Consider the following 13595-nt stretch of genomic DNA (forward strand, 5'->3'; position numbering starts at 1 on the left):
CCCTCTGCGAGGAGGCCCCTTAGCTGCGCTTGCAAAGGAAAGGGGGTGCACTTTTGCTCCCTCCACCCTGCTCCATCCTGGCCAGTTATCTGCCCTCCTCCCTTTCCTTCTCTGCTTGCTGTATTTAAATAGGCAACTAGATCCGCACGGACACAATAATTTAGCTTGTTTTGTCTTTGGCATTTTCTACAGGACCCCAAGAGATGGACCTTCCCCTCTCCTTCCTCCCTCTAGAACTGGATCCTTCATCTCTGTCTGCACAGTCCCAATTATACAGATCCTTGGGGTTCCAATAGGATCTGAGTCATTGGAACCAGAATACCTGGCTGAAACATGCCATATAATTAGAAAGGATTTTCTTTTTCCTTCTTTTCTTTTCTTTCTTTCTCCTTTCTTTTCTAAGAGAGTTGGAATTGGCTTCCGCGTGTCTGGGGCGGAGAAGCGGGTGGGGGAAAGAAACACCTTCATACAAGACCCGGCTTTCAGCCGGTGCTGATATCTCCAGGCTTCCAGCGCCGGAGCCCGGACTCACTTCTTTCCTTGGCTTCTCCGCCTCCTACTCCGACGGCTTTTTCCTTCCCCCCACTGACTTCTCGGTTTTATTAAAGTTCAGCAACTCCACTTGCCTTTCCTCCCCTCTCGTTTTTTTCTCCGAAAGCAGAAACCAGCCAGCCCAGCGGCCAGCGGCACCAACACAACCTGGGCCTACCGCAGGCAGGGCCTCCCTCAACCTGCGACGGCCTCCTGGACCGGGTCCCCTATTCATCCACCGTCCCTGCTGGTGTGCAGCCGCTGGCCTGGGGGATCTGAAGGACAGGGTCTGGGGTAAGAGTGTCCTGTCTTCCCCTGGACCCCCAGGCTTGCTCCAGAAAGTTTGGAGGGTGGGTACACCCCGACTCAGTCAACCTGCTCCCCCAAAACCCATGGCCAACTAATCTGATATGACAGAAGCGGGTGATGGATTTGGTATATGTTAATTCACAATGCCCTTTTCTCCAGAATTTAACTATAAGTTAATACACACCGGAAACCACGCGCATACACGCTCGTTAATGGGCTTAGGTATTAGCGAGTCCTAACGATGCATACAAATGTGCTCTGTGCTCTGTAGGCCCCTCAAGATTTATGGGCCTTGAGCTCTCTGAAGCTGTAAACAAGGAGAAAAAAAGAGAGAGAGAGACTGGGGAAAAGAGACAGAGGTCTGACTCACCCCTCCAGTTTGTGGGAGAGAGGGGATCTCTGCAAGTGGGTTCTTACTTATTTTCCTTTCCTTACTAGCTCTGTGTATGTGGGTTTTGGCATGGGTCTGGGGGTGGCATTTGCACTTGAATGCTGGTGCTCAGGCAATGTGTCGTTTGTGTGCTGGGGTAGGAGGATGTCTGCCTCCTGTGAATTGCTGTGCGGAGCCACTTATGGGCATTTACCTGTGAGTACGTATACACCATGCTAGGAGTGTGTGTGTGTGTGTGCACGTGCACACGCGTTCGTATGACAATCAGGCCCCCATCTGGGCCTGGCTGCTGTCCCCTGAACCCAGTGAACAAATCTCTAACAACAATCATAATAACAATAAATAATAAATAACAATAAAAATGGTAGTTAACAGTCCCTCCCTAGCAGGATAACAATAAAATGCAAGAGGAGAGATTTTGAGGAGGGGACAGAGGAAGGAGTCATGATCATAGCATCTGAGGGGAAGACAGGAAAGGAAGGAAGTTAGCTTCTCTACGTTTGGCCAGGGATTGGGTTTGGGAACCCCCTCCCCAGATAAGGTCCTCTGGCTAGAGGAGCAGAGAGAGCCAGGAGGCCGCTCTTTCTTGCTGCTTTTTCTTGAGCTTTTGCTTTGCGTGATTCAGGAGAGGGACCCCACATATGGGGGTGGTTAGTGACTTTGGGGACTCTCTGGATCCCCTATTTTAAAGAGGAGGCCAAGCGTGCATGTCAAGCTGAGGAGCAGAGAAAGAAGAGGTGATGACCACAGCTGGGTTTTCAGCGCGGCAGGGCGGCCGAGGTGCCCAGGAGGACTAGCCACCCGCCGGGCAGGGACAGAATTTATGGCCGGCCCTAGAGAGGGTAGAGTAAGGCTCGTGGCTCTGGTAGGCCCAGGGAAATTTCCCTTCCTACTGTCTTTTGAGAGAGAGAGAGAGAGAGAGAGAGAGAGAGAGAGAGAGAGAGAGAGAGAGAAAGAAGAGGAAGAAGAAGAAGAAGAAAGGGATTGAGGCTCATTGCATTTTCCTTCACCGGATTCAAGTGGAGCAGATTTCCATAAGGGAAGAGAAGACACGTTCTCGGATCCTTCCATGTTCGCCTCATTCTCTCCAGGTACAGTTTTCTGATAATTGTATTAATTTATTTATTTGGGGGAGGAGAGAGTCAGAGGTATAAAAATACGAAGCTGGCCGGGGAGGAAACCACCCCCACAGTTTCGGGTCTAACGAAATTTCCCCCTTTAAAAACAATTGTATCTAAAAAAAAAAAAAAAATCAAAGAGAAAATATAAAAACACAAAATAGCCAACTTTTTAAAAGAGAAAGAAAAGGGAAAAAAATGACCATAACAAATGAGAATGAGAACTTTTAAAAGATTTAAGTCACAAACCGTTTCAGAGGTTTGGATGCTTTTTCAACAGCCGGTGACCCATCTGGTCTGAAAAGAGACGGAGAAATACTTTCCACTGAGTCACTTCTTTAAGAACAGAGTATACACAAAGATTTGAAAAAGATCCTGGGTGTCCTTGCATTTGAAAAACAACACGGGGTGGAGGACATTGCGGTAACCGATCGGACAAAATAATAAAATAAAATAAAACCAGTTGCAACGCTGAGCGCAGGGAGCGCGGAGAGGGCCCAGGTCTAGGTTCCAAGCAGCAGCCCGGCGAGGCAGCTTGCCCCGGCCATGAGGCGCCGAGCCGGCGGGTACCGGCTGACGATCTTGCTCGGTCTCAGCTTCCCCAGCCTGGCTTGTAACCCCCTTCTCCCCAACCTCTGCACCCCTCCTGCTCTCTCGGTAGGGATGCCCAGTTGGGGCTTCCCTGGTTGGAGGGTTTGTGGTCTAAGAGGGGGCAAAGTGACTCAAGCCGGTCTCTGATTCATTTTTCTCCCCTAGGCCTCTCCACTTGTCCGAGCTCTCAGCCACCAGGAGACTGACACGGAAGGGGTTTGGGGGCTGCCCTCCACCAACTCCTGCTTGGCTTCCCAAAGTCCAGCCACCTTCAGCCCTCCTTGGGGGAAAATATCAGTGCCCAGACACCTCTGCTCTCTGTCATATATGACTGCGCTCACTTCAGGATTATCCTACAAAGAAGAAGAAGAAAGGCCGGCTTAGAGCCGTGTTTACATCTAGTTCTACTGATCCGATTCACATCTGGAGAGTTTATTTATAACTCCCACTATAACTCTCTCTGTTTGGAAGCACTGGTGGCTCTATTGACAGACTGATGTCTAGAAAATATTGCTCTATCTCTAACCATACCTAAATGTGCTGTGGTCGTATTTACAGATTTATGCTTGAGGAAAATATAATTATTTCCATTGTGTTTCTGCATATACAATAGTTACAGGAGCAGATTTATATATGCGAAAATATATGACTCTCTTATAGCCATCCAGCTTTATGGACATTTGATATCCTGACAGATTTATATCTCTGAGCATCTACATAGATAAATGTATATCGTTGGAATTATGTATCAGGAGATATGTACTTATTGATTGTGATATAGAGTAGTTAGAGCATTCGCTTAGAGCCATATATGGCTATGGAGATATTTCTATATTATTATCACTATATATAGGCATATCTATTTATAACTACATAGTTGTAAAAATAGACGTAAGTAATTATAGTCCTATATATATATGCTGTTATCTCTCTCTAGAGTTATAGACACTTGTGAATATAACTCTATAGGGATATCTGTATATATATAAGGGTGTAATTGTCTCATGATGTGTGTGAATTGAGGCTTAAGCTAGTCTATCTCTGTACAGACATATTTATATGTAGAGGCCGAGAGAGACTTGTTCTTGGAAATATTTCCAAGGGCCAACTGGAAAGCCGTATTGGGTCATCTAGGAAACCAGCTAGCAGAGTTCTTACTTATGGAGGGATGAAGTTACACAAGGGTAAACAGAGCATAGGGAGCCTCAAGGAGAGGAAGCGAATGGAGAGTGATTGGGGCTCGCAAGAACAGATAGATCAGGGAAGAAAGGGGTAAACACCTAGCACCCACCCGGAGATGGAAACCAGTTTTGTGAGGGGCCAGCACAGACAGGCATGGGTGTGGGTCTTATGGAAGGCGAGGCAGTGAACAGTCCAACAACCCAGAGATACTCTTCCCTGAGGGAGGGAGCAGGCCTCCATTTGGGCTTTTAGTGCACTAAAGGTCAGCAACCACCTAGCCTCTCTCACATTCCTAGCACATTTTTCTTGAACCCTAATTTTGAGGTCTCAAAGAGTGAGCTTTGGAGGGGAAAGATTTAGGAGGAAAAGGGCAGGGAGCAGGGTACACTTTCACCACTGCTGCTTTTTGATAATACAACCAGGAAAGCGAGGTAATGTGGCCAAGTAAAGCTTGCTTTCACCTGGGCCTCCTCTGCCCCTGGTGAGTTGTGTGGCTGGGACTGGGAGCCTGGTGGATTGAGGAGTGAATTTTCCAGTATTGGGCATATTCTTATGGGGCCTTCCTCACCCTACCTTCTCAAAGGCCTGTGCATCAGGGGCCTGATCCTACTCTGCTGGGTCATTCATTCCTCTTTTGCTCCCCAAATTGCGTTTCCCTCCCCTCTAGGTACATAGGGGCCCCTCCAGCTCGCTTCAGCTTTGTCCTGGGTTTTTATGAGAACTTGACTTTTAAGAACAGGGAGCATGGAGGGAGTCTCACTCGGACACAGCAGGCTAGCAGGCACCCAGGTCCCTGGCTGGAGCTAGGCCAGGAATCACATGGCCTGCGGCTACAGGCAGGGCCAGTTGTTAGTGCCAGGGTGGGGAGAGTAGACCAAGCTGGCGATGGGAGAGGGGAGGAGGTGGCAGGAGCCAGGAAATGGGGGAGGAGGCGAAGCAGGCTCTGCCCCCACCCCTAGTCTCCTGGCTCCCCAGACTCCCAAGTATATGAAACTAAACCAGAGCCAAGACCTGGGCTGGGAAGGAGCCCCCTATAGGTCTGAGGGGTCCAAAAAGGAACTACCACTTGGTCCATTAAGAAATATGCAAATAAAAATAAATCAGCAGAGACAGCCAGCTTGGCTGAAGGAAAAGTCTCTCTCTCTCTCTCTGCCCCAGCTCTGCTCCAGGGATGCTACCAGAAGGAGCAGAATTAATGTTTAAAGTTTTTTTTAAAAAACTTTACAAAGCGCACAAATTTTCTAGTTCACTAATACCCTTTAATCAGGTTGCTCTGCATAGTTATTTTTTATTGTCATCATTCCTTGCCCCGCTCCTGGCACTTTGGTCCTTGTAGAATAGTTTCCTTCTCGGGAGTTTGGGGACAGGCAGTCTTCGTCAGTGAGTGGGGGTGAAATAGACAGGGTCAGTTTCCTCATCTAGTGAGGATCCCAGTCTGTAGGGAAGGGTTAGTCTTCCCTTCTCCCAGGTTATGAGGGAGGTGGACCCTCCCAAATTGGTTCCTTTTTCCCCTAAGTATCCTTAGAGGCAACCTGCCCTGTGTCTGGGTGAGGGACTGAGGTCCAGAGAGGGGGCTAAGTTAAACCTGAATCTCTTTTCTCGTCCCCCAGCCTATGAGTTTCCTCCTCTCCTCCCTCCAACACCTAACACCCACAGAGTGGTAGATGCTTTCCCTAAAGAAATGCAGGGAAGGGGAACTGAGGAGTCTACATTTACATATGTTTGCCTAAGTGGGACTCAGGCAGGTGTCTGTGCTCTGGCCAGGAGGAGAGGGGTATTGCTGTAAAGCTTAGAAACTGCGGGCTTCAGGTAATGATTGCCTTGGCCAAAGGCAGGAATGAAGAGACACTAACCATAGATTGTTGAGCTTAGAGAGTTTGGGTCCCTTTACCTGGGCTGGAATGGCTCTTAACTGTTTCTGCATTCCAGATCCCTTTGAGAAGCTGATAAAAACAATTGCTCTCTCCCCAGCAAAATGCACATACACAGTGTTGTTCATAGTTACTGAGATTCCCCGGGAAGCTTGAGATCTCCGGGATGAGCATCTCTGATTTGCATATTTTCCCTTCCTTTCTGTGACCCTTCCCCAGTTGTCTGACTTAGCTTTGGCCTTCTCTGAGTTCCCTTGCTTGGGACTCAGGAAGTTTCGCCTGAGAAGTAAACCTTGCCATTCTCAGCGAAGCCCTTTTTCCGTCTTTGCTTTACTAGAGCAAGCACCAGGCTGAGGCCTTGCATGCTTATGCGAGCTCCTTAACTGCTCCTCTTCTGCAGAAATCAGGAGAGTGGCTGTTAACTGAAGCCGGGTCTACACTGCCCAATTACTCCACTAATTCCTGAGGGTGGGGTAGGGGGTGTCTGGAGGTACATCGGCAGCAGTGAGGGCCGGGCTGTAAGGGGACCAATTCCCATCTCTAATGGAAACTTGGATGCAAGGAGCAAGTTGCAATTGCTATAACAATAGTCATAATAATAACAATAATAATTTATTTAGCATATCATTAGATGTGTATTTACTATCTTCCCTCTCCTTTTTTACAAGTGTCTCCTAAGGAATTCTCACAACACCCAGGGGAGACAATAATAAGCTAATTACCACCCTTCAGTTCCTTCTCCTCCTCCCATCCACAAAGTCACCCTCTCAGAGATGGAGCGGTTACAGAACTCCTCTCTGTTTTATACTTGCTGAAGGCAGTCTCCCCATTCCCAATTCTCTTCTCCCATTTCTAGTTTTTTTCCATCCCTAGTAGGGAAATTTCTCCATAATTCGGAGGAGGGAAATCTGGGGAGGGGAGTAGCTGAGGCCCCTTCTGTGTCAGTCTCCTGGTGGCTGAGAGCTTGGACAAGCCGTTTCCCTGATATCACAGCAATATTTAGGATAATGTGGGAGGAACCGCATTTTTACTTCTCTAATTGTTCTTTGGGGGGACAGAAACACCTGAACAGGGTTTAGAGGCAGACCAGGTTAGAGAGGACGTGTGCTGCCATGATGTCAAAACATGAGTTAAGTGTAGGAGTGTGGCCAGTCTTGCAAATATAACATCCACATCAAACCTCAGAGATGCCAGGCCCCATGTGCCTCATTGGCCTCTTTTGACAATGGAAAGAAAAGAAGAGAAGGAAGGAAGGAAGGAAGGAAGGAAGACACATGTGTGTATATTTGTGTACATGTATGTATATATATAAATTTACATACACATATTCATACATATTTTTTCGAGTGCATGGCCATGACAATGGTTACATTTTAAAAACACTAATTTCTTTGTACTTTTAAATATAAATTAGTATCTTCTCAGAGATTATAGTTAAAACACAAACCAGAGATATGTTTTTTAGTGACAGATTCTGGGTGGACCACCTAAAAGTCTCCCTGGAGTTACAGTGCTCTGCAGAGCATACTTTTAGTCATTCGTTTCTTTGGCCCCAACCCAGGGGGGAGAGCTGTAGCTGATGTCATAATAATCTTGGTCACAGACAAAGCTACTGGGCCTGTTATTGAGATACTGGGTATTGCTACCTAGACACTGAAGCCAGCACTCCACTTCTCTGTCCAAATACACAATTGCTTCTGGGAAGAAGCAACTCCAAAATGGAGGGTACAAGAGCAAGGGAGAGTCAATATCAAGATGAACTGGAAAAGTCAGAATTGAATGTACTTCTTAGCTCTCTAAACCATAGGTAGCATAGTTGGCATTCTCAGTGGGTCCCATAGTCAATTTGGTGTCTTTTCCTCTTTCCATAGTCCTCATGTCTTTCTGCTACCCATACTTTCCACTGTGTGCCTCTGGCACTTTTACATCCCTAAACCTATCAAAATTTACTTATCCTGAGTCCCAGCCCCATCTCTAGGCCAGATTGCCAGATTAGGAAAACTTCACCAATGTGTTGAAATGTACTTTCTCCCAGGAAACTGTGCTTTTTGGTAGGGGTTTTCAGAAACTATTGCCCAGATGGAAGGAATGGAATTTCAGACTCACGGCAGGTGATATAATATAAATTTGTGTGAGGGTGGTTTATGATTTTTCTTAAACCATATCATGGAGGCAGCCACCCATCCTGTTTGTTGGTAAGGCCACCCTTGCCACAAATCTAAGTGTTTCAGGCTGCTTGGAGGGGTCCAAAACCCTTTCTGTTTCTTTTATCACCAGATCTTAAAAGGTAAAATTAAGTTGGAAGAAGACTGGATTCCATCCAAGTAAGAAGATTATGCACGAATTATCAGGGTCTGGGCTCCTGATTTGTTGAGAATATAGCGGTCATTCATTTCATGACTTAGTTCCAATTCATAGGTAGTGTCCTGAAGTCCCCTCAATATTCATAACTATAATAGCTTCCATTTATAGAGAAGTACTATATGGCAGGTGCTTTGTGCTCAATTTGATGAGGAAATGTAATCTCAGAAAGGTTAAGGCACCTGCCCAAGGTCGCATAGCCAGGTTTGAACTCTAGTTGTATGTGTTCTCATCTGCTGGGTTTTAACACCACTAACTCATGCCACCTGGGTTAGATAAACAGCAGATAATAATGAAAATGAAAAAAAAAATCCCTGAAATAGTTTTACATCCTCTGGACATACAGAGTGGCGATCCGCAAGGCACTACTACACTGGCTTCTATGGTGGCTCATCCAAGTGCATGTGCGCTATCAGAATTTTCATCTCCCTTAAGTCAGTTTTACTGGCAGCCTCTGTGATTTTTCAGCATGATGACTACTCACCCCTTTCCCAAGAGTAGAAATATACCCATAGTTCAGGCATCTGGTTTATAGGAGAGTCCCTGAGTTCCCACTTCCCCAGGCAGAGTCTAGCTTTCTCACAAGGTCCAGCCAACGTGAACTGAGAAGTATCTTGAGATAAATTTTCAGAGCCCCTCATCTCCCTGAGCTTCCCCACTAAGCACTACTTTTCTGGTTATATCCTTGTTTGATAAAGTATCACTATGGTGCTTTTGTATTTTAAGGGATGTGATTTGGGAGGACTGCACTTAACACCATGTGTTCTAATGGTGGAACTTAGTCTTAAAGCACTTTGGTAGCAGGATAATTGGGGAGGGGGAAACAGAGCCTCCCCAGGGGCTTTAAACTGTATCACAGCATAAGGCTGATCCTGCATCTCATTATCCATTAACTTCAGATGAAAGCTATAAAATTGGATGCCTTTATTCTGATATTTGAAACTAAGCAGATAGTGGGCTGATTTCTCTGTTTTTACCTGGTGGCTAGCATCATGCAGACACCCTCCCTGTCGTCCTGCCCTATCTTGTCTTTGCCTCTTTCGCCTCAGGGGCAGGGTCCTTAAGGGAAACAGCTCCCCATGGTATGTGTGCAGAAGCCCTGTGAAAAAGGTTGAGATGTCAAATGAGGAGACACCACAGCTAACACCCCCACGCCCCCACCCCCCACCAACTCTGGAATGAAGATGGAGAGTTTTCTGTGCCTGGTTTGGTTCACGAAGACACATAGTCCATCATTTGATTTGCTACAAAGAATATTCCTTCCCTGCCCCCAGCATCCTCTAGTTTTTGCTTAGAGTCTCAGAGCTGGAAGGATCTTAGTGATAATCTAAATTGAACCACTTCATTGTGAAGGAAGGGAAACAGAGGCTCAGACAGAGACCAGAACCCAGGTGTTCTGATCCCTAAGCCAGTATTTTTCCTACCACTACACTGCATCTAGCTCTCTTTGCATTTCAGCTGGATGCTTTTGGAATTGCTTCCTCCCAACTCTAGGATCGAAGCTTGCTTACCATGGTAGAGAACACAAGCACTAACCACCATGATAATGTGGGCCCCTCTGCCTGGATGTGGCCTCTTTTTGGTATATGCTTCATCACATCCATACTATAATCCCACTGCAGCCCACCTGTGATTTCCGTGAAGTTAGAGGGCCTCTCTTCCCCTGTTTCTGCACCACACAACATGTCAACTCACCTCAATCCACTCCCCAGAGCTGGCCAGGGCCTAGACAGGGGCTGAAGGTCTCAGGGCAGAGAGCAAAGGGGTAAGCGCGCCATTTTTTTTTTGCCTCTGACTTCCTACCCTCAGCCTCAGATGAGGAGAGAAAGAGGCTGTCTTGAATAGAAAGTTTTCCTTAATATGTCGGCAAACCTTCCTCAGTCTTCAAAAGAAAAAAATTCCCTTATTGTCCAATTTTGAGGACTGAATGCAAGGGAAGAAGATTGAGCTTAGCATGAGGAATGCTGATTATACGTAAGAAAGAACTCACAGCCATGAGAGTTGTTGGACACCTGTATTCTCCAACTACACCAGGTAAATTCTCACGTCCCTGTAATGGTCAAGTTAACCTCAAGGGTTCCTTCTAGTCCAAAGGTTCTGGTTAGAAATTTTCTTTTCCCAGTGTTTGGTGGTCTAATTCTAGATTCCTCAAGCAGTGCTCACTCAGTTTCTTATTGGGCCTTGGCTCTGAAAACATTTTTAAATCTTATGTTGGTCCTAAACAACAACTTCCCCATCCCTAAGGGGAAAAAAAAATGGAACCAATTCGGGAAAAAAAATCCACCAGATCACTTAACAGTTTGATGTGGGCACAAGAGTAATGGATTTGGGGTTCAGAGCCTTGTTGTTTGTAATAGGCTGAAGTATGGTCCCCCAAAATTCATATGTTGAAGCCTTAACCCCCAGTACTTCAGAATTTGACTGTATTTAGAAACAAGGCCTTTAAAGGGGTAATTATGGTAAAATGAGGTTATATGAGTAAACCTTAATCCTATATTATTGGTGTCCTTATAGAAGAGGAGACTAGAACACAGACAGATACGGCGGAAAGACTATTTGAAGAAGACCATCAACAAGCCAAGAAAAGAGGCCTCAGAAGTCAATCCTGTTAACACCATAATCTGGGATTTCTAGCCTCCAGAACTGTGAAAAATAAATGTAAAGTACCTAGTCTATGGTACTTTGTTATGGCAGCCATAGCAAACTAAAACAGTATCTAAATATGTCTTAGCCATTCACTTGCTGCGTGACCTTGGACAAGTCATTAAAACTCTCTGAGCTTCAGTTTCCACATGAGCTCTAAATTTCCTTCAATAACTAACATTCTGTGAGTCTTTATAAAAAGAAAGCCCCAGTTACATTACACAACTTTTACTTTCTTGCCAATGATGTTAGTTGTAAGAGGACACAGTTCTAGACACATGTACTCATGCAACCACCTACATAGCCTTTCATTATCACACTATCCTTCTAAGCTTACAGTCACACGAACCTTTCACTACTCTAAATGCCAGTGTAGATCCAGCTTGCAATGCAAACACATTTAGGTGCCCTGACTCAGATGCTCTCTCTTTGCTGCATCTCACAAAAAAAATTGGTTGAAATTGAACATTTTAGTCAGCTGACTGGTTTTGGTGAACATAGTGCCAAATATCCTCACTGGTTTATCTCTATATAATTGATAGATCTTGTTTTTAAACTGTCAGATTCTGTCCATCTTTTTTGACTCGGAATCACTCTGTGGCCATGCAAGTCCTAGTCAATTCCATCACCGTTATTCTTTGAATTGATTGGTAAGTTCCCTCAAAAGAATCAACCCAGACAATTGACACAGCCTCACTCAGGCCCAGAGAAAGCACTCTCAGGTCATGTCTATAAGATGCCAAAATATCCACTCGGGTCAATCAATTCAGTGGGAAATCAGTCTAACCACCAGCTATTGCACAGTGTAGGCAAAACAATGTTCCCTTGTCAGCCTGAGGTGACTTAACTTTGTAAATGGCCAGTGTCCTTCCTCCTCCTTATTGAGCTGACTTGTTAGGACAAAAAAATGTGTGTTCATATGGACACACGCACACGTACATACCACACCACACTACTCTTAGTTGTCTCTTTTGGGGAGAGAAAGGACTTGGTGATAAAAAAACTTATGCTGGCAGGGGCAGTGGGAAGACCTTGGGATGACTTATCTCAGGTGTGCATTTTTATAAATGGGACTCAGATTGAAGCTTTGGCCGATAATTGCCCCATTTGATGGAATGAGAGAGAAGGAGCCAACTAGAATGGGGCTTGGCCATGTTAACTGGTCATGAATAAAAATGACCCAATGTATATTTGCATATGTTTGGGCTTTTGTATTTAGCTTTTTATACTTTTGTTCCAGGACTTGCATGTTTGTATCCCCACATATTCACATATGTCTGAATGTTTGGGTTTGTGTTCCTGTTTTCCGACATGCCTGAGTCTGCTGATATGTACTTGTACATTTGCATCTGTCTCTGACTGTTTGCATGTGTTTGTACATGGCCTGTATATGACCAGTTAGATTTGCCTGTGCCTCTGTGCATTTCTCCTTTTGGGTTTCTGTAAAAGGATGCAATTACATGTATCTGCTTGTCTTTAGAGATCAGTAACTCCAAAGTGAGACTTCAGACATCTTGCAAATGCCTGGCAAGCCAAGGATGAAATCTGATGCTAGAGAATAGTTGGGCTGGCCCTCTGCTCAGATCCCCTCTGGCTCAACAACCATTTTTGCCCAAGATGAGATCTGCAGTGTCTTCCAAGGACCCCTTCTGTCTATCTCCACAACATGTTGACCTCCAGGGTCCTCTCTCAGGCCATTTTTAATGGACCCAATGAGTAGAGATGAGTCTCTCGAAGTGAACTGGGATTTTAAGATGGAAATAAAAAAGGAAACTTCATCTTTTTCTCCCCACTCTCTTCATTTTCCCTTATTGACATTCATCAACTCTGAGCCTGAGGCACAAGGGAGACAGCTACTTTGCATTTTTTAGATCTTTTTCACATTTTAAAAGCTAAAAAAAATTGCTAAAATTTTTTAGGCAGGTATGATAATCATATTGTGGTTATGCTGTAAAAAATGTCTTTATCTTATAGATATTCATTCAACTGTTCACAGAAGAAATTCTATGATGTCTCGGATTTGCTTCAGAATATATGAGGTAGGGGTTGGGTTCAATTTAGATGAAACTAGATTGGCTGTGAATCGATCATTGTTAAAGTGAGGTGATGGGTACATGAGCGTTTGATTACGTTGTTCTCTTCATGATTTTGTTTGACTTTCCTCTAGTAGAAAAGAATTGCGTTCAAAAAATAAAAATAAAAAGAATCTTGTTCGCTCAATCATCTCCTACTATTTCCTCACTACATTCCCCATCTGGAGATGTAGCAGAGACTATAATGATTTCCCCCCATTATATGGATGAGGAAGTGGAGGCTCGCACTGGGCATGATTTGTTTAAGGCAACTGGGAGCAGAAATCTCTGACTAGAATTCAGGCAGCCTGACTTCTTACCGAGGGTTCTTCTCACTGGATCGTGCATAAACATGAGCTTCATACAGCCATAAAATGAAGAATTTGTGAGTAAATACCTATTAATGAAAGAACTGAAACTCCAGTTGCTCATACATTTGCATGGGGCATACCTAGACAAGTATATGGACACTCAAGTATTCCACATTTGCATTTATAGACACATACGCACTTCAGTTCATACAGCT

At 45.0% G+C, this 13595-nt stretch overlaps 2 long non-coding RNA genes across 2 annotated transcripts; both read left to right on the plus strand.

The window, feature by feature from the left end:
• Nucleotides 1-1251: 1251 nt before the first annotated feature.
• On the plus strand, nucleotides 1252-13217 carry LOC112477793. Its single transcript, XR_003045589.1, has 3 exons — nucleotides 1252-1426; nucleotides 10276-10388; nucleotides 10869-13217. It is a non-coding gene; the product is annotated as an uncharacterized LOC112477793 (long non-coding RNA).
• Nucleotides 1438-3599, plus strand: LOC112477782. The gene is made up of 2 exons (XR_003045585.1): nucleotides 1438-2322; nucleotides 3106-3599. It is a non-coding gene; the product is annotated as an uncharacterized LOC112477782 (long non-coding RNA).
• Nucleotides 13218-13595: the final 378 nt, after the last annotated feature.

The sequence above is a fragment of the Pteropus alecto genome, unplaced genomic scaffold (genome assembly GCF_000325575.1).
Source record: "Pteropus alecto unplaced genomic scaffold, ASM32557v1 scaffold220, whole genome shotgun sequence".
Taxonomy (NCBI): Eukaryota; Metazoa; Chordata; class Mammalia; order Chiroptera; family Pteropodidae; genus Pteropus; species Pteropus alecto.